Below are 24,119 nucleotides of genomic sequence, written 5' to 3' on the forward strand. Positions count from 1 at the left end.
CTCTAAAAAATCCTAAGCTACCCATTGCCCCTAAAGGGGCATATGTATGGGCATTCAGCTCTTTTACTGCCCTTAGAAGGGCATTCAGCTCTTTTACAAGTGCCCATCCCTAATCTAAAAAAAACCCCACCCCCCCAAAAAAACAACTAACACTAACCCCATAAAATCTACTCACAGTTCCTGAAGTCCAGACATCCATCTTCATCCAGGCGGCGACACCTTCATCCATCTCGGGGATGTCTTCTATCTTCATCCCAGCAGCGAGTAGCGGAGCTATCCTGGACAGCAAAGACATCCAGCGCGGAGCGTCCTCTTCATACGGTCACCACCATACACTGAAGTTAAATACAAGGTAGCCATTTCAAAATGGCGTACCTTGCATTCCTATTGCCTGATTTAATTCTTCAAATTCAAATCAGCTAATAGGATGAAATCTTCTGAAATCCTATTGGATGTTCAAAACAGTCAATAGGATAAAAGCTACTGAAATCCTATTGGCTGTTAAAATCAGGATTTCAGAAGCTCTCATCCTATTTCCTGATTTAAATTTGAAGAATCAAATCAGCCAATAGGAATGCAAGGTTTGCCATTTTGAAATGTCTACCTTGCATTCAACTTCAGTGTACGGCGGTGACTGTATAAAGAGGACGCTCCGCACAGGATGTCTTTGCCATCCAGAATAGCTCTGCTCCGCGCCGCCAGGATGAAGATAGAAGACAACGCCTGGATGAAGACTTCTCACCACCTGGATGAAGATGGATGTCCGGACTTCAGGAACTTTTACGGGTAAAAAAGCTGTTTAAGGGTTATTGGTAGTTTATTGTAGGTTAGGGGGTGTTTTTATTTTGGGGGGCTTTTTAATTTTATAGAGCTATTAGATTAGGTGTAATTGTTTTTATTTTTGATCATTTGTTTATTATTTTTGTAAGCTTAGAGTTTTTTATTTTTCGTAATTTATATTTTTTAATTGGTAGTTTTTTAATTTTATTAAAATTGTTATGTTAGGTTAATTTATAGTTTAAACTTAGTTTTTTTTATTTCACAGGTAAGTTTTAATTTATTTTAAGATAGTTATATTGTAATTGTGTTTTGCAATGTGGGGGGTTAATATGTTTAGTTTAGTAGTTATGATGTGGGGGGCTGGAGGTTTAGGGGTTAATACTGTATTATAGTGTTGGAGATGTGGGGGGCCTGCAGATTAGGGGTCGGCGATGTTGGGGGCAGTGGATTAGGGCTGTTTAAAATATGGGTTTATGTTAGGGTGTTAGGCTTAAATGTAACTTTCTTTTCCCCATAGACATCAATGGGGTTGCGGTTCAGCGATCTCCATTCCGCGATCGCAGGTGTTAGTTTTTTTCTAACACCTTCTCCCTTTTGATTTCTATGGGGAAAGTACGTCAAATCAGCCCTTGGCTTTTGTATGGTGTGGAGCTTAACGCACCATAATGCACAGCACAAGGAGGTTTTTCAGTAACTCGTAATGGCAGCGCTATATGTGCTATAATGTAATTTTTTTGCCGTTATTTTCACACCCTGTTTAGCGCAAAACTTGTAATCTAGGTGATAGTGTTCCACTATGTCACTAAAATTGCAATTCTCTTCTCACAAGCAGTGATCAACAGCATCTGACACATGAAATAAAAAGAGGGGTTTTATATACTGGGCACAAAATTAGTGACAACACTGTCAGATGACTGAAATTGCTGTTATTGGTTAATAGAAAATGTGACTAATGAACAAATGTAAATTTTGGGTTGAACGAATTTCATCCCTTGCAACATTTGTTTATTTGTCCAAACTCCAATTTTTTTATTTGTTATTAAATAATTGTAGTGAAAACAATAAAATTTGGTGTTTTTTAAATTTGTTTAATAACAAATAAATGTCTAGTATTTTTTACAAATAAACAATAATCAAAGTTGACCACAAGATGTCCTCGTTATATTTATAAGCATTCCATGAATAACATCCAAGTACAGAATTGGGATTACTAGATATTACCAATAAATACACCTTCTTGATTATCTATTTAATTAAAAAAATATATATATATAATTAAAAATAAGGATATTACCATTAATTTAAAAGTAAAAATATTCTACTTAAAGGGACACAACCCAATTTTAAGCAACTTTCTAATTTACTCCTATTATCAAATGTTCTTTATTCTCTTGGTATCTTTATTTGAAATGCAAGAATGTAAGTTTAGATGCAGGCCCATTTTTGGTGAACAACCTAGGTTGTCCTTGCTGATTGGTGGATAAATTCATCCACCAATCAAAAACTGCTGTCCAGAGTACTGAACCAAGAAAAAAGCTTAGATGCCTTCTTTTTCATATAAAGATAGCAAGAGAACGAAGAAACATTGATAATAGAAGTAAATTAGAAAGTTGCTTAAAATTGCATGCTATATCTGAATCACGTCCATTTTTTTGGGTTCAGTGTCCCTTTAAGAGAAGATTACACCTTGTGGATAGTGATGTCGCGAACCTAAAAATTGCGGTTCGCGAACGGCGGACTTGAACTTCCGCTATTGTTCGCGAACCGGCGAACCGCACAAACCGCCATTGACTTCAATAGGCAGGCGAACTTTAAAACCCACAAGGACTCTTTCTGGCCACAATAGTGATGGAAAAGTTGTTTCAAGGGTACTAACACCTGGACAGTGGCATGCTGGAGGGGGATCCATGTCAAAACTCCCATGGAAAATTACATAGTTGATGCAGAGTCTGCTTTTAACCCATAAATGACCTAAATCACTTAACATTAATAAATTGTTTGCAATATGAGTGGTTGCACAGAGCAATTAATCACAGTATATGCTTGCGGTGGGCCTGGCACACAGGCCTGCTGGAAAATGAAATTAGATTAAACTTGCAATTAGCAAACTAATGTAAAAGTTTTTTTTAGTTTTTTTAAATAATGTTAAACCAACAGGTATGAGTGGTTGCACAGAGCAATTAATCACAGTATATGCTTGCGGTGGGCCTGGCACACAGGCCTGATGGAAAATGAAATTAGATTAAACTTGCAATTAGCAAACTAATGTAAACGTTTTTTATTTTTTTTTATTTTAAATAATGTTAAACCAACAGGTATGAGTGGTTGCACAGAGCAATTAATCACAGTATATGCTTGCGGTTGGCCTGGCACACAGGCCTGATGGTAAATGAAATTAGATTAAACTTGCAATTAGCAAACTAATGTAAAAGTTTGTTTTTTTTTAATTTAAAATAATGTTAAACCACCAGGTATGAGTGGTTGCACAGAGCAATTAATCACAGTATATGCTTGCTGTAGGCCTGGCACACAGGTCTGATGGAAAATGAAATTAGATTAAACTTGCAATTAGCAAACTAATGTAAAAGTTTGTTTTTTTTAATTTAAAATAATGTTACACCACCAGATATGAGTGGTTGCACAGAGCAATTAATAACAGTATATGCTTGCTGTAGGCCTGGCACACAGGTCTGATGGAAAATAAAAATAGATTAAACTTGCAATTAGCAAACTAATGTAAAAGTTTGTTTTTTTTATTTAAAATAATGTAAAACCACAAGATATGAGTGGTGGCAGTGAGCAAGTTGGCACAATATATGCTGTGAGGCTCACACACAGGCTGGTGGCAGGCAGGCAAATGCAAGAAAAAAAACGACTGGAGTTCTAGCCCTATGCAAAAAAAAAAAAAAACATTTAGCCCTGAAAAGGGCTTTTTGGGGTGCTGTCCTTACAGAAGAGATCAGATGAGTCCTTCAGGACTTTAGTAGCGACTGAATAGACTAGCCTAGCTATCAATTTCCCTATAAAATCAGGAGCTGCAACAATAAACCTCCTCTCTCTTCAACAGCTGCATCACAATGATTCTAAAATGGCTGCTGCCCGGGACCTGGGAGGGTCTGGAAGGGAGTGTCTGCTGCTGATTGGCTGCAATGTGTCTGCAGACTGTGAGATACAGGGTCAAAGTTTACTCAATGATGACTAATAGGGGGCGGATCGAACATCGCATATGTTCGCCGGCGGCGGCGAACGCGAACAAGCTATGTTCGCAGTGAACCGTTTGCCGGCGAACAGTTCGGGGCATCACTACTTGTGGATAGAAGATACAAAACTGGTTGAGATAATTAAAATAAGTAATTTGTTGAACAATTGAGAACATATAAAATAATTACATGGTCTTCACAAAACGAATAGAATAATAATTTGTGTTTTTAATGTTTCCTCTCTCTGAATTGAACCCCACCCAAAAACAAAACAGGCTTCTATAAGAAGGTAAATTGGCTTGAAGGGGCAGTACAGTAAAAGAGGCCTATTTATCAAAGGTCTTGCGGACGGATCAGGTCCGCAAGACCTCGCTGAATGCAGAGAGCAATACGCTCACAAGAGCTGCTGGTGCAACGCCGCCCCCTGCAGATTCGAAGCCAATGGGCCGCCAGCAGGGGTTGTCAATCAACCCGATTGGGTTGAATTGTGGCGATTCCTGTCCGCCTGCTCAGAGCAGGCAGACAGGGTTATGGAGCAGCGGTTTTTAGACCGCTGCTTCATAACTGCTGTTTCTGGCGAGTCTGAAGACTCGCCAGAAACACTGCGCACAAGCTCTTTACGGAGCTTGATAAATGGGCCTCAAAATGTCACTTTCATGACTCACTTAGAGCATGCAGTTTAAACAACTTTCCAATTTACTTCTATTATCTTTAATTTGCTTATATATGTTTGCAGATATTACGCAAATAACTGTTTATTCTTTTTCTCAAAATGTAGCTGAATGTTGTCCTTGCAGCAGCCCTTTAAAGGGACAGAAAAATCAAATTTAATCTCATGATTCAGAAAGTGTATGTCATTTTAAGATGAATTTCAGTTAAATTCTATTATCAAATTTACTTTGTTCTCTTGATATCCTTTTTGAAAAGCATAGGAAGGTTCAGAAGCAGGATTTCACTACTGGAAGCTAGCTGTAATTGGTGATTGCACATATATAACCCATTATTGATGCTAGTTCCCAGTGTGCATAATTACTTCTCCAACAAAAGATAGCAAGTGATTCTGGTCACTTGGCCACCTCGTATGTGGGGGTAAGTGTGGCAGGTGCGATGAGCTCCAAAAGCCCCCCCATGACAACATATGGTTATCATCTGCACTGTGTGGATGTCTACTACATGTTGTCATACACACTTTTAACGACCCACAAAAGAACACTGGCGGACTTCTCTGCCCTGTCCGCCTGTCATTGCCGCTGCCCACATTTTTCAGTGCACAAGCCACTATTTGTGCAATGCTCCCCTTGCTCATGCATAGCCAATCGCAAGTGAGCAGGGGCTGTCAATCACCCTGGATGATGAAGTCTGCAGATATTGAGAAATGCCAGTTTATAATTGGCGTAGTAGGTTCATAAGCAGCAGTCTGTACAGCGAGCCTGCAGTCTCCAAAGCTGCATTTGCCCAGTAATTTTCTTCCCCTCTTTGACTGCCAGTAATTAATGTACCTTAGTGTTTGAACAGTGTCTTCTCTTTCTGGACCATTATTTGTAATATACAAAGGCATGCAATGCTCTAACAGTTAAGCTATCACTCAGGGTACATTTAAGTGCTATTTTTTTTAAAAGATTTTACTGGACAGCATGTTGAAATACTAGACTGTCCAGTTGAATACTGGACATAAGGCAACCCTGTCTGCTCCTTGATTGGATTTCATAAATTGGTTATGGGATTTAAGGGTTTTTTCAAGAAAGTAAAAAATATATAATTATATACAGTATCTCACAAAAGTGAGTACACCCCTCACATTTTTGCAAATATTTTATTATATCTTTTCATGTGACAACACTGAAGAAATCACACTTTGCTACAATGTAAAGTAGTGAGTGTACAGCCTATATAACAGTGTAAATTTGCTGTCCCCTCAAAATAACTCAACACACAGCCATTAATGTCTAAACCGTTGGCAACAAAAGTGAGTACACCCCTAAGTGTAAATGTCCAATTTGGGTCCAAAGTGTCAATATTTTGTGTGGCTATCATTATTTTCCTGCACTGCCTTAACCCTCTTTGGCATGGAGTTCATTAGAGCTTCAAAGGAGTCCTCTTCCACTCCTCCATGACGACATCAAGGAGCTGGTGGATGTTAGAGACTTTGCGCTCCCCACCTTCCGCTTGAGGATGCCCCACAGATGCTCAATAGGGTTTAGGTCTGGAGATATGCTTGGCCAGTCCATCACCTTTACCCTCAGATTCTTTAGCAAGGCAGTGGTCATCTTGGAGGTGTGTTTGGGGTCGTTATCATGTTGAAATACTGCCCTGGGGCCCAGTCTCCGAAGGGAGGGGATCATCCTCTGCTTCAGTATCTCACAGTACATGATGGCATTCATGGTTCCCTTAATGAACTGTAGCTCCACAGTGCCGGCAGCACTCATGCAGGCTCAGACCATGACACTTCCACCACCATGCTTGACTGTAGGCAAGACACACTTGTCTTTGTACTCCTCACCTGGTTGCCGCCACACACGCTTGACACCATCTGAACCAAATAAATTTATCTTGGTCTCATCAGAGTAATCCATGTCCTTAGTCTGCTTGTCTTCAGCAAACTGTTTGCAGGCTTTATTGTGCATCATCTTTAGAAGAGGCTTGCTTCTGGGACGACAGCCATGCAGACCAATTTGATGCATTGTGCGGTGTATGGTCTGAGCACTGACATGCTGAACCCCCCACCCCTTCAACCTCTGCAGCAATGCTGGCAGCACTCATATGTTTATTTCCCAAAGACAATCTCTGGATATGATGCTGAGCATGTGCACTCAACTTCTTTGGTCGACCATGGCGAGGCCTGTTCTGAGTGGAATCTGTCCTGTGAAAATGCTGTATTGTCTTGTCCTCCATGCTGCAGCTCAGTTTTTGGGTCTTGGCTATCTTCTTATAGCCTAGGCCATCTTTATGTAGAGTAACAATTCTTTTTTTCAGATCCTCAGAGAGTTCTTTGCTATGAGGTGCCATGTTGTACTTCCAGTGACCAGTATGAGAGAGTGTGAGAACGATAACACCAAATTTAACACACCTGTTCCCCATTCACACCTGAGACCTTGTAACACTAATGAGTCACATTACACCGGGAAGGGAAAATGGCTAATTGGGCCAAATTTGGACATTTCCACTTAGGGGTGTACTCAGTTTTGTTGCCAATGGTTTAGACATTAATGGCTGTGTGTTGAGTTATTTTGAGGGGACAGCAAATTCACACTGTTATACAGGCTATACACTCACTACATTGTAGCAAAGTGTCATTTCTTCAGTGTTGTCACATGAAAAGATATAATACAATTTTTACAAAAATGTGAGGGGTGTACTCAATTTTGTGAGATACTGTATATAAATAATGAATACTAAATACTAGTGATGTCGCGAACAGTTCTGCTGCGAATAGTTCGCAGCGAACATAACATCTTCGCGTTCGCAGCGGATGGCGAACATATGCGAGGTTCGATCCGCCCCTATTCGTCATCATTGAGTAAACTTTGACCCTGTAGCACACAGTCACAAGACACATTCCAGCCAATCAGCAGCAGACACTCCCTCCCAGACCCTCCCACCTCCTGGACAGCATTCATTTTAGATTCATTCGGAAGCCTGCATTCTAAGGCCTAGATTTGGAGTTTGGCGGTAGATGGGCTGTTAACGCTACGCGGGCTTTTTTCTGGCCGCACCATAAAATTAACTCTGGTATCGAGAGTCCCAAAAAATGCTGCGTTAGGCTCCAAAAAAGGAGCGTAGAGCATTTTTACCGCAAATGCAACTCTCGATACCAGAGTTGCTTACGGACGCGGCCAGCCTCAAAAACGTGCTCGTGCACGATTCTCCCATAGGAAACAATGGGGCTGTTTGAGCTGAAAAAAAACCTAACACCTGCAAAAAAGCAGCGTTCAGCTCCTAACGCAGCCCCATTGTTTCCTATGGGGAAACACTTCCTACGTCTGCACCTAACACTCTAACATGTACCCCGAGTCTAAACACCCCTACCCTTACACTTATTAACCCCTAATCTGCCGCCCCCGCTATCGCTGACCCCTGCATTATATTATTAACCCCTAATCTTCCGCTCCGTAAACCGCCACAACTTACATTATCCCTATGTACCCCTAATCTGCTGCCCCTAACACCGCCGACCCCTATATTATATTTATTAACCCCTAATCTGCCCCCCTCAACGTCGCTGACACCTGCCTACACTTATTAACCCCTAATCTGCCGAGCGGACCTGAGCGCTACTATAATAAAGTTATTAACCCCTAATCCGCCTCACTAACCCTATCATAAATAGTATTAACCCCTAATCTGCCCTCCCTAACATCGCCGACACCTAACTTCAATTATTAACCCCTAATCTGACGACCGGAGCTCATCGCTACTATAATAAATGGATTAACCCCTAAAGCTAAGTCTAACCCTAACACTAACACCCCCTTAACTTAAATATAATTTAAATCTAACGAAATTAATTAACTCTTATTAAATAAATTATTCCTATTTAAAGCTAAATACTTACCTGTAAAATACATCCTAATATAGCTACAATATAAATTATAATTATATTGTAGCTATTTTAGGATTAATATTTATTTTACAGGCAACTTGGTAATTATTTTAACCAGGTACAATAGCTATTAAATAGTTAAGAACTATTTAATAGTTACCTAGTTAAAATAATAACAAAATTACCTGTAAAATAAATCCTAACCTAAGTTATAATTAAACCTAACACTACCCTATCAATAAATAAATTAAATACAATTGCTACAAATAACTACAATTACATAAACTAACTAAAGTACAAAAAATAAAAAAGAACTAAGTTACAAACATAAGAAAAATATTACAACAATTTTAAACTAATTACACCTACTCTAAGCCCCCTAATAAAATAACAAAGACCCCCAAAATAAAAAAATGCCCTACCCTATTCTAAATTAATAGAGTTAAAAGCTCTTTTACCTTACCAGCCCTGAACAGGGCCCTTTGCGGGGCATGCCCCAAGAAAATCAGCTCTTTTGCCTGTAAAAAAAAACATACAATACCCCCCCAACATTACAACCCACCACCCACATACCCCTAATCTAACCCAAACCCCCCTTAAATAAACCTAACACTAAGCCCCTGAAGATCTTCCTACCTTGTCTTCACCATCCAGGTATCACCGATTCGTCCTGGCATCCGGTGCTGAAGAGGTCCAGAAGAGGCTCCAAAGTCTTCCTCCTATCTGGCAAGAAGAGGACATCCGGACCGGCAAACATCTTCTCCAAGCGGCATCTTCGATCTTCTTCCATCCGGTGCGGAGCGGGTCCATCTTGAAGCAGCCGACGCGGATCCATCCTCTTCTTCCGGCGTCTCCCGACGAATGACGGTTCCTTTAAGGGGCTGTTCCGATCAGCCAATAGAATGCGAGCTCAATCTGATTGGCTGATTGGATCAGCCAATAGGATTGAACTTGATTCTGATTGGCTGATTCCATCAGCCAATCAGAATATTCCTACCTTAATTCCGATTGGCTGATAGAATCCTATCAGCCAATCGGAATTCGAGGGACGCCATCTTGGATGACGTCCCTTAAAGGAACCGTCATTCGTCGGGAGACGCCGGAAGAAGAGGATGGATCCGCGTCGGCTGCTTCAAGATGGACCCGCTCCGCACCGGATGGAAGAAGATCGAAGATGCCGCTTGGAGAAGATGTTTGCCGGTCCGGATGTCCTCTTCTTGCCGGATAAGAGGAAGACTTTGGAGCCTCTTCTGGACCTCTTCAGCACCGGATGCCAGGACGGATCGGTGATACCTGGATGGTGAAGACAAGGTAGGAAGATCTTCAGGGGCTTAGTGTTAGGTTTATTTAAGGGGGGTTTGGGTTAGATTAGGGGTATGTGGGTGGTGGGTTGTAATGTTGGGGGGGGGGTATTGTATGTTTTTTTTTACAGGCAAAAGAGCTGATTTTCTTGGGGCATGCCCCGCAAAGGGCCCTGTTCAGGGCTGGTAAGGTAAAAGAGCTTTTAACTCTATTAATTTAGAATAGGGTAGGGCATTTTTTTATTTTGGGGGTCTTTGTTATTTTATTAGGGGGCTTAGAGTAGGTGTAATTAGTTTAAAATTGTTGTAATATTTTTCTTATGTTTGTAAATATTTTTTTATTTTTTGTAACTTAGTTCTTTTTTATTTTTTGTACTTTAGTTAGTTTATGTAATTGTAGTTATTTGTAGCAATTGTATTTAATTTATTTATTGATAGTGTAGTGTTAGGTTAATTGTAGGTAATTGTAGGTATTTTATTTAATTAATTTATTGATAGGGTAGTGTTAGGTTTAATTATAACTTAGGTTAGGATTTATTTTACAGGTAATTTTGTTATTATTTTAACTAGGTAACTATTAAATAGTTCTTAACTATTTAATAGCTATTATACCTGGTTAAAATAATTACCAAGTTGCCTGTAAAATAAATATTAATCCTAAAATAGCTACAATATAATTATAATTTATATTGTAGCTATATTAGGATGTATTTTACAGGTAAGTATTTAGCTTTAAATAGGAATAATTTATTTAATAAGAGTTAATTAATTTCGTTAGATTTAAATTATATTTAAGTTAGGGGGTGTTAGTGTTAGGGTTAGACTTAGCTTTAGGGGTTAATCCATTTATTATAGTAGCGATGAGCTCCGGTCGTCAGATTAGGGGTTAATAATTGAAGTTAGGTGTCGGCGATGTTAGGGAGGGCAGATTAGGGGTTAATACTATTTATGATAGGGTTAGTGAGGCGGATTAGGGGTTAATAACTTTATTATAGTAGCGCTCAGGTCCGCTCGGCAGATTAGGGGTTAATAAGTGTAGGCAGGTGGAGGCGACGTTGAGGGGGGCAGATTAGGGGTTAATAAATATAATATAGGGGTCGGCGGTGTTAGGGGCAGCAGATTAGGGGTACATAAGGATAACGTAGGTGGCGGCGCTTTGCGGTCGGCAGATTAGGGGTTAATTATTGTAAGTAGCTGGCGGCGACGTTGTGGGGGGCAGGTTAGGGGTTAATAAATATAATACAGGGGTCGGCGGGGTTAGGGGCAGCAGATTAGGGATACATAAGTATAACGTAGGTGGCGGTCGGCAGATTAGGGGTTAAAAAAATTTAATCGAGTGGCGGCGATGTGGGGGGACCTCGGTTTAGGGGTACATAGGTAGTTTATAGGTGTTAGTGTACTTTAGGGTACAGTAGTTAAGAGCTTTATGAACCGGCGTTAGCCCAGAAAGCTCTTAACTCCTGCTTTTTTCCTGCGGCTGGAGTTTTGTCGTTAGAGCTCTAACGCTCACTTCAGAAACGACTCTAAATACCGGAGTTAGAAAGATCCCATTGAAAAGATCGGATACGCAATTGACGTAAGGGGATCTGCGGTATGGAAAAGTCGCGGCTGAAAAGTGAGCGTTAGACCCTTTAATCACTGACTCCAAATACCGGCGGTAGCCTAAAACCAGCGTTAGGAGCCTCTAACGCTGGTTTTCACGGCTAACGCCAAACTCCAAATCTAGGCCTATGTGAGAGGAGGGACAGTGTAGCTGCTGCTGATTTAATAGGGAAATCGATAGCTAGGCTAGTGTATTCAGTGTCCATTACAGTCCTGAAGGACTCATCTGATCTCTGCTGTAAGGACAGCACCCCAAAAAGCCCTTTTTAGGGCTAGAACATCAGTCTGCTTTTTTTTTTTTTTTCCCTGTGTAATCTAATTGCAGCCTGCCTGCCAGCTCAGGCTCACAGCGTATACTTTGCCCACTTGCCCAGTGCCACCACTCATATCTGGTGTAACAGTAGTGTACATTTTAAAAAAAAAAAACTTTTTTTAATTTGAAAGAATAGCAGTCATTTTCCTTCACACGTGTGCGTTTGAGGTCCTGCCAGGGCACAGTGTGACACCAGTGCAAGTCATATCTGCTAAAACAGTAGTGTACATACATTTAAAAAAAAAAAACACCTTTTTTTATTGTGAAATAATAGCAATCAGTTTCCCTCACACGTGTGCGCTCCAGGTCCTGCCAGGGCACAGTGTCACACCAGTGCAAGTCATATCTATTAAAACAGTAGTGTACATACATTTAAAAAAAACAACCTTTTTTTTACTGTGAAATAATAGCAGTCAGTTTCCCTCACACGTGTGCTCTCCAGGTCCTGCCAGGGCACAGTGTCACACCAGTGCAAGTCATATCTGCTAAAAAAAGTAGTGTACATTTAAAATAAAAAAAAAACTTTTTTTTAATTTGAAATAATAGCAGTCATTTTCCTTCACACGTGTGCGTTTCAGGTCCTGTCAGGGCACAGTGTGACACCAGTGCAAGTCATATCTGCTAAAACAGTAGTGTACATTTAAAAAAAAAAAAACCTTTTATTACTGTGAAATAATAGCAGTCAGTTTCCTTCACACGTGTGCGTTCCAGGTCCTGCCAGGGCACAGTGTCACACCAGTGCAAGTCATATCTGCTAAAACAGTTGTGTACATACATTTAAAAAAAAAACTTTTTTATTGTGAAATAATAGCAATCAGTTTCCCTCACACGTGTGCGCTCCAGGTCCTGCCAGGGCACAATGTCACACCAGTGCAAGTCATATCTACTAAAACAGTAGTGTACATACATTTAAAAAAAAACAACCTTTTTTTACTGTGAAATAATAGCAGTCAGTTTCCCTCACACGTGTGCGCTCCAGGTCCTGCCAGGGCACAGTGTCACACCAGTGCAAGTCATATCTGCTAAAACAGTAGTGTACATTTTAAAAAAAAAACCCTTACACTACCTGAACGATACAACATCATACCTGATGTTTTAAAGCACGTTATTCCAAACAATTTAGGAATGTTAGGTGATTTATGCCCTTTATGGATTAAAACCAGACTCTGCATCAACTATGTAATTTTCCATGGGAGTTTGCCATGGATCCCCCTCCGGCATACCACAGTCCAAGTGTTAGTCCCCTTGAAACAACTTTTCCATCACTTTTGTGGCCAGAAAGAGTCCCTGTGGGTTTTAAAATTCGCCTGCCTATTGAAGTCTATGGCGGTTCGCCAACTTTTGCGGAAATTTGCGTTCGCCGTTCGCGAACGCAAAATTTTAGGTTCGCGACATCACTACTAAATACAGCGCTATGTGTAGATGCACCCGAAAAAACATAAAATACATATAATTAACAATATACAATAAAGCTCATACTTATCATTGTTAATATGAACAATAGGTATTAGTTGCACTATTATCTGTTGTTATGTCTTCTCTTGCCCCTATGAACCTTTGAAGAATGGATCAATCGAGGGAGTGAAGGGGGACATACTTGCTGGCTTTACACGGACCGAAGGAACTCTCCTGAGATGCCAACTAAACTCACATGCAGCACTTACCTTATACGGTTTGCATTGGAATACTGTGAGAACATATTTTCTTGGGGGCAACTTGGAGCCGTTTTTCCAGTCACTACGTTTTGATTTTATCACAGATTTTTTTTCATTACCTTCATTTAGTATCCTATACTGATATTATTGTACTAGTCTATACCGTATTATTGTACTGGTCATTAGTATACTGGTCTATATTGCACTATTAATACCTATTGTTCATAATAAGTATGAGATTTACTGTATATTGTTAATTATATGTATTTTATATCGCTGTATTTGGTGTCACTGTTTCCTTTGTACAAGTTTTAGTTTGAGGAGTGTCTAGGAAAAGGACACTCCGCTTTTGTGATATACTAACTCTTAGCAGCTAGTGAGGGTACTCGTGGCCGCTTAGCATTATAGCTTTTTTAGTATTATTAATTGATGACTCATATATTGATAATCTATTACTCTGTTTCACACATAATTCTACAGGATTGTTTGTACGGTCTTGACTGTACAGTTCTTGTGATAGCGTGGTTGTGGTACTTTTATTTACAGGCATTTAAATTGGGTGAATCTAGGAACTGCTGTATTTGCGCTCTGTATATCAAAGCTTATATCACTACTGGGTAGTGATATATTCTACGTTTTGTTTTATATATATATATATATATATATATATATATATATATATATATATATATATATATAAAGAAATAAAGGAGCGAGTAGCCAATGTCTAAAAGTAAAAGTTCCAATTTTTAATGGTCAATTCTAAAAAGTATTAACAGGATTCAATAGAAAGGTCTGACATGTTTCGGCCAATGGCCTTAATCTTAGACAGTGATTCTATGTAGAAAACCGCCAACATTTAAAAGCAGTACTTGAACCCTATTGGTTACTTGAGAAATGGTAATCAATCAGTAACAATTGTGATTACACACATGAATGCAGAGGATACAAACAGAAACAAAATGATAAATTAATTAATTCATCTTAGGTACAGTATAACTTATTTTTGGCACATAGACAATATAAGTTCAATTAGTTAGAATATCTGTTTGCAAAATTCTCTATACCTTTAGTACACAATTATTATTATAATTGAAATATATAACTTCATAAATTGAAGAAAGAGAAACCAAATTGAGTTAAATGCAAACGGCAGAATATACATATAAAAATATATAATAATAATAATGACCAGAAACCAAACAAAAAATGGTGGAAAAAGGAAAATATAATGGAACATATGCATAGTTCAGAAATATTGGCCATACATATATATGCATGTATGTACAAAAATGTGCTGTGTGGTTAGAGAGCGTGGTCTCAAACGATGGAGTACTACAACGCTCCTGTGCACAAGTACATGAATGCATACAGTGACCCATTAATATGTCCTGATTCTGGCTATTATATGTAAATTATATATGCATGTGCATAAGAAGACCTAAGCATAAATGAATAACTAATTTATAACTAATTTATAATATATGATTAAGATGGCGAAAGTGTTGAAAAAAGGGGGGGGAATACATAAAGATTATTCCCAAAAGTTTATAACATCATGAACAGAGTTATAACCTTTTGGAATGCGTGTTTCCATTGTAAAGATCCAAAAAGCCTCTTGTTTTAACAGAGCCTTATTAGTATCGCCACCTCTGGAGGCTACTTTAACTTGCTCAATGACTTTCCATTTGAAAGTAGTATTACTACTGTTATGCCTTTGAATAAAGTGTTTAGCCATGTCTGAGCATGGATCTGACCGTTTTATATCTGACAAATGTTGCCTAATGCGTTCTCTAACCTCTCTTGTGGTACAACCCACATATTGCTTATTTGTGCATGTGCACCAAATCAAGTATACTACATTTTTGGATCTGCAATTTACACATCCATTAACTTTATATGTTTTATTGGTGACAGCAGACGAAAAATCATTTCCCTTGTGTATAAAGCTGCATGGAATGCAAGCACTATACCCACATTTATACATCCCCTTAGAATTCAACCAGGAGTTGGAACTAGATGGTTTTGTGGGCAATACACTGGGCAAGATCTGATTACCTATAGTCACACCTCTCCTATAGGAAAATTTACACCCTTTTTCTAAAGTTGTTGTTAAGCCTTCGTCTGCTTGAAGCATAGGCATGTGTCTACGTATGATTTTGCAGATCTCTTTGTAGTCCGAGGAGTACTGTGTGACAAACGTCACTTGATCAACTGGCTCCTTCTTTGTTTTTGATTTATCTGTAAGCAAAATGCTTCTGTCTATAGAGTCAACCTCTATTTTTGCCTTTGTAACGGTTGTCTTACTATAGCCTCTTTGCGAGAGTCTTTTGGTAAGATCTTTACTCTGAGTGGCATAATCAGATTTCTCTGAACAGTTTCGTTTAACTCTGATAAATTGTCCTTTAGCAATTGCATAAGGAACTTTGGGTGGGTGGTTGCTCTTACCATGCAAGAGTGTGTTTCCAGATATTGAATAATAGAGGTTGCCAAAGCGCCAAATAAAGGCTGGGTCTGAGCCAATGATAGTGAAAATCACGATCTTATAACAAATACATTTTATTCATACAGAAATAAAAACAGATAAAAACAAGTGACAGATATTAAAACTGCATAAAAAAGACCGAAATTTAAATACTAGCCTTGATCAGTGGCTAGAATAAAACACTCGTATTGCCTAGTTTCCCATTGGCAATATCTGAATTAAAAAAGGTGGAACATGTGTCGTGTTCTAAAAGACGTCTATGTGGTGTAGCAAGATATTGCTTTCAAAATTAAATGAAATCAGAATTGCTTTGCTAATTGCTGTGGCGTGTGTGACATACAATAAATGCCGTTCTTATAACAGCCTATGTTAGCAAACCTTGATGTTTGGAAAATCTTTATATACAAACATCAAACAGAAATCTAGGTATAGATAGATTGAATCTGCTGGTTACAGCAGCGTAGGATGGTTCTGCTAGTTATAGCAGCATATAAGATGTATATGATGTGAGATATATCCTCATAATTTATCTGACTTGTATAGTTGTCCAAAACAGTGATGGTGATAAATGTTCGTGAGTGGTACAACTTGTGCGTGGTGGTAGCAAACTAAAATACAGATGAAAATAAAAAAAGGCACACTAGATAATAAAAATAGCGTGGGACATCAAAGCAAATTAGAAAACAGAAATCACAATCTGTGATAATGTGAGCAACGTTGAACTGTAATTAATGGCGTGAAATAATTACGGTAAAACTAACAAACAAATATATAAACTCTGTGAACACTGTGGAACCCCTTAGTTGTGTTCAGAAAATAATCATATAAAAAATGAAAACGCAAAACAGGCAAATGAACAAATGTGAAGAACCCTTGAAATTAAGAGCAAACCAAATGATTCAAAAAAACAGTGGCCACTGTGTAAAAGGTAAAAAAACAATAAATGAACAGTCAATCCAACAGCAGATAAGTTATTTTAAAAAAACTCTGCTAGTATAAGCGTTCCTGTAATGAACAGTCAATCCATCAAAATAGAAAAATAAATTTTGAAACCTTCTGCTAATATTAGCGTGATGGTTCTGCAGCCGAAGCCGAGTTGGAGTATAGAAACCGGAAGTCCTAGTCCTCTCTAGTTTCAGCGATACCTAAAAAATAAATATACAATAGTGCAGATAGTTTTCTTAATCTTATAACAAATTGAAATAAAACTCACCAGTCGACGCGTTTCGGTCTGTGCTAGACCTTTATCAAGACTGGTATCATGTATTTCCAGAGCTCTTATATAGCTAGTTGTTTAAATGTGACCCGGAAGTGTTTGTTTATTACTTCCGGTTTCTCGATCTATTCTTATTTAAAAAAATGTGTGTTTTTGATCTTATCAGAGTCTTTATTTAGATCTCACTTATCTTAGTACTGGCTTATGGTACCAGTTGGTATGATGGGATTCTTTGTAGCTGGAATCAGAGTGTTCGTGTGTACATTACTTCCGGAGTTTCAGTTCAAACACTTCCGGTCTCATTCATTCAAATGGAGGGAAAGTGCGCTACTCAGACCTCGCCTTTTATGCCATTTTATTGGTCTTTTTGGCGCTTTGAATCTATTTAGTTATTACAATTTTCAGTTCGCACATCCTTTTGTTATATAGAAAAAATTTTTAATGCATACAGAGATGGAGAGAATGTTTTTAAATGTGCAAAAATTTTTTTGTAATAATAAAAAATATAATTTTAAAGAAATCTATTTCTTCGAGTGTCTATCTATGTGTAACATTAAGAAGGGAGAATGGCATTATAGTCTTTCCTTTGTTGGTACAAATTCTTTAAGGATTTGTGAGTAATTACATAACCAATATATGAGTGAATGCAATATGAGTAACAGTTTTCATCTTATTACTTTAAGATCTTTTTCTCATGGGATACTAATATATAGGAGGTAATCTTTTCTCATTGATTTGAATCTTTTATTCAAAGGCTAGTTCTATTTGGTGCTAACTAATTTTAGTTAGCACAGAGAGGTGGAATCGTTTAGGAGCCTTCTGGTTATCTTTGATAAGATATATAAACATAGTTGCTTAAGAATTATTATAAGAACTTATATATAATTGTATAAAACACATCTTAAAGATTTATATTTACAACTATATATACTATTGTCAGCTTCTACTTCTATTACCATAATAACTAGGATGAGAGATTTTGGGGATACGTTTTTATCATTAAGGAGATCGAGGCTATTAAGTTTCTTATTGGTAAACGTTAGGTCGTTGTATATATTTTACCAATTTCTTGGATCAGCATGTATGTACATGAGAGTGTTAATTTCATGAGAGTGTTTGTTTAATCGACTAATCGAAAATTGTTACTTGATGACTGCGTGCAGACTATGGTTGTATGTAGTCTGACAGAAAAAATTCTAAGAGATTGAAAATTCGCTATTTGCGTATATATGTATCATCTATATACTTCAGAGGGGCTTGTATTCTATGGCATTCCTGTATAAGCTTTTAAAGATTCAATTGCTAAAAATAGAATAGGGGTACTTTTGTATAAATTCAGAGGATTCAATTGCTCAAAATAGATTGAGGGTACTCTAAGGTAGGTCTTAAATACCCTAGCTTAGGAATCATAGGGTCTTAAATACCCTAGCTTAGGAGTCATAGGGAACACTTCTATCACCTGGCTGTAATTAGACTGTAGGGAGTCTTTTTTCGGCCTTTCATAGGGATCATTTAATACAGATCCTTCAGCTTGTCATCAACAAGAGTTGTCTTTCCCCAATATAGGGGAGAAAACACCATATGAGACTACATTTAACTTATAATAGAGAGGGGTATCTTCCAGTTTTTTATATATAAGCTGGATCTTGAGTGTCTTTAGGAATTCTGCTCTCTTGCTTCAGTATATGAGGAGGAGGAAATTCAGGGAGGGGGAAATTCAGAGATTAATGACCGGAGTCACAAAGACCGGGTCTTCTATATGTCCTTCATAACATTCATTGATGTTTGTTGACCGCAACACTTTAAACTTACTATACACAGGCCTCTGTTCTGTTTGCACTACTCATCTTTTTGCCTAGGAGTTCAATAAGTGTGAGAGGTCTTCTTTATTATTAAGACCTCTTGGATATAGGCAGTCGATTTGAAAAATCCATTTGGATTCATTGGTCAGGAGCAGTTTCTCAAAGTTACCACCCCTCCAGTTTTTCACAACTTTTTGTATTCCTATGTATTTCAATGCTTTGGTATTTCCATTGTGTTTAGTTGTAAAGTGTTGGTAAAGCGGTGTGTCCATGTTCAATTTTTCTATCATCAACAGGTGTTCACGAATTCTTTCTCTGAGGGCTCTTGACGTTTGTCCAACGTACTGGAGTCCGCACGGGCATTGTAACAAATATATTATACCCTTGTCTTGGCAGCGTATCATCTCTTTTATTCTGAATTCCTCTTTAGTGTTATGGGAGATAAATTTGGATGTTTTAGTACCGCATTTACACGCTTTGCAAGTGTGGCAGGGAAAGAACCCTTTTATCATCTCTCCATGTATATCCTGTGTTCCTCCCTTCTTTTTCTTTTGGAGGCTTGGTGCCAGTCTGGTTTTCAGATTTTTTGTTTTTCTGTATATAAATCTCGGGTGTTCTGGCAATTTGTCTCCTATTATGTCATCATCTCTCAATAATGACCAATGTTTCCGAAAGATGTTTTCTATAATCTGTTTATTATCACTGTATTCGGTTATCATTGCTATGTTGTAATCATCCTCCATAAAATTCTTTTTGATTTTATCTTTATATTTCGTTAGTTCTTTTCTTTCTGTTCTTCTTACTTCACTTAGCTTCTGGTCCAGCATTTCTTTATCGTATCCCCTCTCTATGAATTTTTCTTTGATTATTGAGGCTTGTTCTTCCCATTTAGAGGGGTTGGAGCAGTTCTTTTTCATTCGTAACAATTGCCCCTTTGGGATGTTGTTCTTCCATTTAATGTGGTGACAGCTTTCTCTGTGGACATAATTGTTACTATCTACGCTTTTAAAATGCGTAGAGGTTTCCAATCTCCCTTTCTTCACTTCGATTCTTAAATCTAAGAATGTCAGCGCGGAGTAGCTCCATTCGAATGTAAATTTAAGGTTCATTGTGTTTTGGTTCATGACATCAATTGTGAACATCAGATCTTCCAAAGTACCCTTCCATATTATAATTATATCATCTATATATCGCCGATAGAGGACCAGGTCCGCGCTAGCTGGACATGAGTCCCAGAATATTTTCTCCCATTTTCCCATGTAGAGATTTGCATAACTAGGCGCGAACCTGGTCCCCATGGCTGTTCCACAAGTTTGACGATAGAATTTTCCCCCATTGTTAAAAAAATTATGCGTCAGGATGTACTGGATACTGTCCAGTATAAATTTACTTTGTTTTGGTCTCATATCAGGTTCCTTATCTAAAAAGAATTTTACAGCATCAATGCCCTCCTCATGTGGGATACTTGTGTACAATGATACCACGTCACATGATGCCAGTATATAACCCTCTTTCCAGGGTAGATCTTCTATAACGTTCAGAACCTGCGTTGAATCCCTCAGGTATGAGGGTAGTGTTCTGACTACTTTTTGTAGATGTTTGTCCACGTACTCTGATAGGTTGCTACTCAGAGATCCTATTCCAGAGATAATTGGTCTTCCGGGGGGTTTGGTCAACGATTTATGGATCTTTGGTAAGTGATATAGTATCGGTATAACTGGATACTTTACATTTAGGTAGTTAAACAAGTCAGATAAATTATGAGGATATATCTCACATCATATACATCTTATATGCTGCTATAACTAGCAGAACCATCCTACGCTGCTGTAACCAGCAGATTCAATCTATCTATACCTAGATTTCTGTTTGATGTTTGTATATAAAGATTTTCCAAACATCAAGGTTTGCTAACATAGGCTGTTATAAGAACGGCATTTATTGTATGTCACACACGCCACAGCAATTAGCAAAGCAATTCTGATTTCATTTAATTTTGAAAGTAATATCTTGCTACACCACATAGACGTCTTTTAGAACACGACACATGTTCCACCTTTTTTAATTCAGATATTGCCAATGGGAAACTAGGCAATACGAGTGTTTTATTCTAGCCACTGATCAAGGCTAGTATTTAAATTTCGGTCTTTTTTATGCAGTTTTAATATCTGTCACTTGTTTTTATCTGTTTTTATTTCTGTATGAATAAAATGTATTTGTTATAAGATCGTGATTTTCACTATCATTGGCTCAGACCCAGCCTTTATTTGGCGCTTTGGCAACCTCTATTATTTTCTAAACTGCTCTTTGACTACTAGGAGTCATATTTCCAAAGCTAAGGTCTTTTTTCTAGGTAGGCGCTTAGTGTTTCCCATCACATACGCTAATTTTCCACTCCTAGTCACACATAGCTGCCAACCTTTTATCCTGTTTATAATTGCTACTATCATGGAAGGCTTACGCAATATAAGGGAAGACATTAATTTAAGAATAGTGACAAATAAAACAAACCTTAATATTAGCACAGAAGAGGAGGATACTATTGATGTTCAGTTGATATTCAGAGAATTGGAGAAATTACTGATTACAGAAGTAAAATACAAGGCAGAAATATCTTTTCTGCAGAAATGTCTAGAATTGGACATTGTACCCAAAGGTCTTTTGGTGCATAAAGAATGCGCGTTCCCTCTTTCAGATAGTATTGCTGAAAAATGGAGACAGGTGCTAATTGAAACTTCCAAAAAATTAATAGAACTAATTATTGAATACAGATCATTGTTAACATCAAACATAGATCTAGAAATAAAGGAAGATGAGGAAATCATCCTTAATCTAGAGAATTCAGGGCCGGAATGTAAGGATATAATAGAAAGGAAAGAAAATCTAATTAAGAAAGTTAGTAAGATTAAAGAGGATGTGATACAAAAGAAAACTAAAAAATTGATGAAAGAGCTTAATAATAAAGAAGAAGAAAGTAACCAAATAACAGAGGATAAAAGTATATCAATAGAGAACATGAATCGAGAAGAAACTGATATTGAACAGACTACTGACCCCATTTCAAATAGGAGAATTGTAATTGATGAGGGTCCAGATCAGAGAGAGGTTACCTTCGAAAGGTTTCAGAATAAGCGACTTTTGAACAGAGATCCACATACTGATAATAGACATAGAGAATATGACTCAAGGCACCCATACAAACACCACCCCCATGTAAATAGACATAACACATATGGGGACAAACGGGGCTTCTATGGAAGACAATACTTCAATCAGAGATGGGACAGGGGACAGCAATATGATGGGAGGAATAGAGACAATTATTATAATAACTGGCAATCAGAAAGGAGAAACAGAGGAGATTACTCCAACTACTGGAACAGAGAAAGGAGATATGAAGAACACAGTGGAAGGTCTGACTATCATGGGCCAGTGTATGATACAAGAAGAAGGAATGATGACTTCGGATATGGAGGCCATCGACAACAGCCAGAAAGAGGATATTACCAAGAAGAAAATAGATATCACTACGAATTGACCCCAATTAAGAGGAGAAACTTTCAAGATTCGTCGAGGACTCGAAATAGAGTCTATGAAAACTATGGAGAAGGGATGAATCCATATGAAACTCCAGGGGAATATAGGAGAAATACTAGAAAAAAGGACGAAAGGGAGGGAAGAAAGGAGAAAGAATCTAAAAAGGTCGAAGAAGGAAAAGACTGTAAAAAAGGAAGAGAAACGGACATAAGAACACCAAACTCAACTACACCAATGACAATACAGTCAAGTACCTCTAGGGCTACATCTGGACCTTTTTTAGGGTTGGATCATCAACACCAGAAAGGAAGAGAAAAAATCCAACATGTGATAAAGACAAAAGGAAAACACACAGAGGCTGCAGAGGTGGTGTAAAGACAAAAAAAGCTAATCAAATCAAGATGAACACTGAAGAAAAGGAAGTGACAAATGGCATATTTAATTTAAGCTCGTATGAACTTAATAAGGATGAAAAAACAATCCTGAACCTTGGACTTTCATTTGCTCCATCAAGGAGTTTTAATAAATTTGATACTTTTGTGAATACGAAAGAATTTATTAGGAAGTTAACCCTGAAGAGATTCTTCCGTAAAGCTGACATAGAAAATATTGGAGAGAATCAAAGAAGGAATGAGAACCCAGATCCAATAGAAGAATATATACACACCGAACTTAAACCAAAATCACGCTTTTATCCTATAAGCAGTAAAGGAACAGCCATAGAAGCTTTCGAAACTGTGGTATGCAAGGAGATTAAGGAGATACAATCGAATAGATTAAGATCTAGAAAGCAAAACCTATCAAGGAAACAACGTGAAACCATCAAAAAGCTCGAAAATAACGCGAGCTTAACAATTAAGCCCGCGGACAAAGGAGGCGGGATCGTTGTGATGAACAGGGATAATTATGAGGCTGAAAACAAACGGATTCTGAGCGACACCAGTACATATGAAGAACTAAAAGGAAATCCAACGGAAATATACGCCAAAGAACTCATGGAGCTGTTGAAAGAAGCAAACGAAGAGGGTATACTCAATGACAAAGAGTTTAACTACCTAAATGTAAAGTATCCAGTTATACCGATACTATATCACTTACCAAAGATCCATAAATCGTTGACCAAACCCCCCGGAAGACCAATTATCTCTGGAATAGGATCTCTGAGTAGCAACCTATCAGAGTACGTGGACAAACATCTACAAAAAGTAGTCAGAACACTACCCTCATACCTGAGGGATTCAACGCAGGTTCTGAACGTTATAGAAGATCTACCCTGGAAAGAGGGTTATATACTGGCATCATGTGACGTGGTATCATTGTACACAAGTATCCCACATGAGGAGGGCATTGATGCTGTAAAATTCTTTTTAGATAAGGAACCTGATATGAGACCAAAACAAAGTAAATTTATACTGGACAGTATCCAGTACATCCTGACGCATAATTTTTTTAACAATGGGGGAAAATTCTATCGTCAAACTTGTGGAACAGCCATGGGGACCAGGTTCGCGCCTAGTTATGCAAATCTCTACATGGGAAAATGGGAGAAAATATTCTGGGACTCATGTCCAGCTAGCGCGGACCTGGTCCTCTATCGGCGATATATAGATGATATAATTATAATATGGAAGGGTACTTTGGAAGATCTGATGTTCACAATTGATGTCATGAACCAAAACACAATGAAC

Source organism: Bombina bombina, chromosome 7 (assembly GCF_027579735.1).
Source record: "Bombina bombina isolate aBomBom1 chromosome 7, aBomBom1.pri, whole genome shotgun sequence".
Taxonomy (NCBI): Eukaryota; Metazoa; Chordata; class Amphibia; order Anura; family Bombinatoridae; genus Bombina; species Bombina bombina.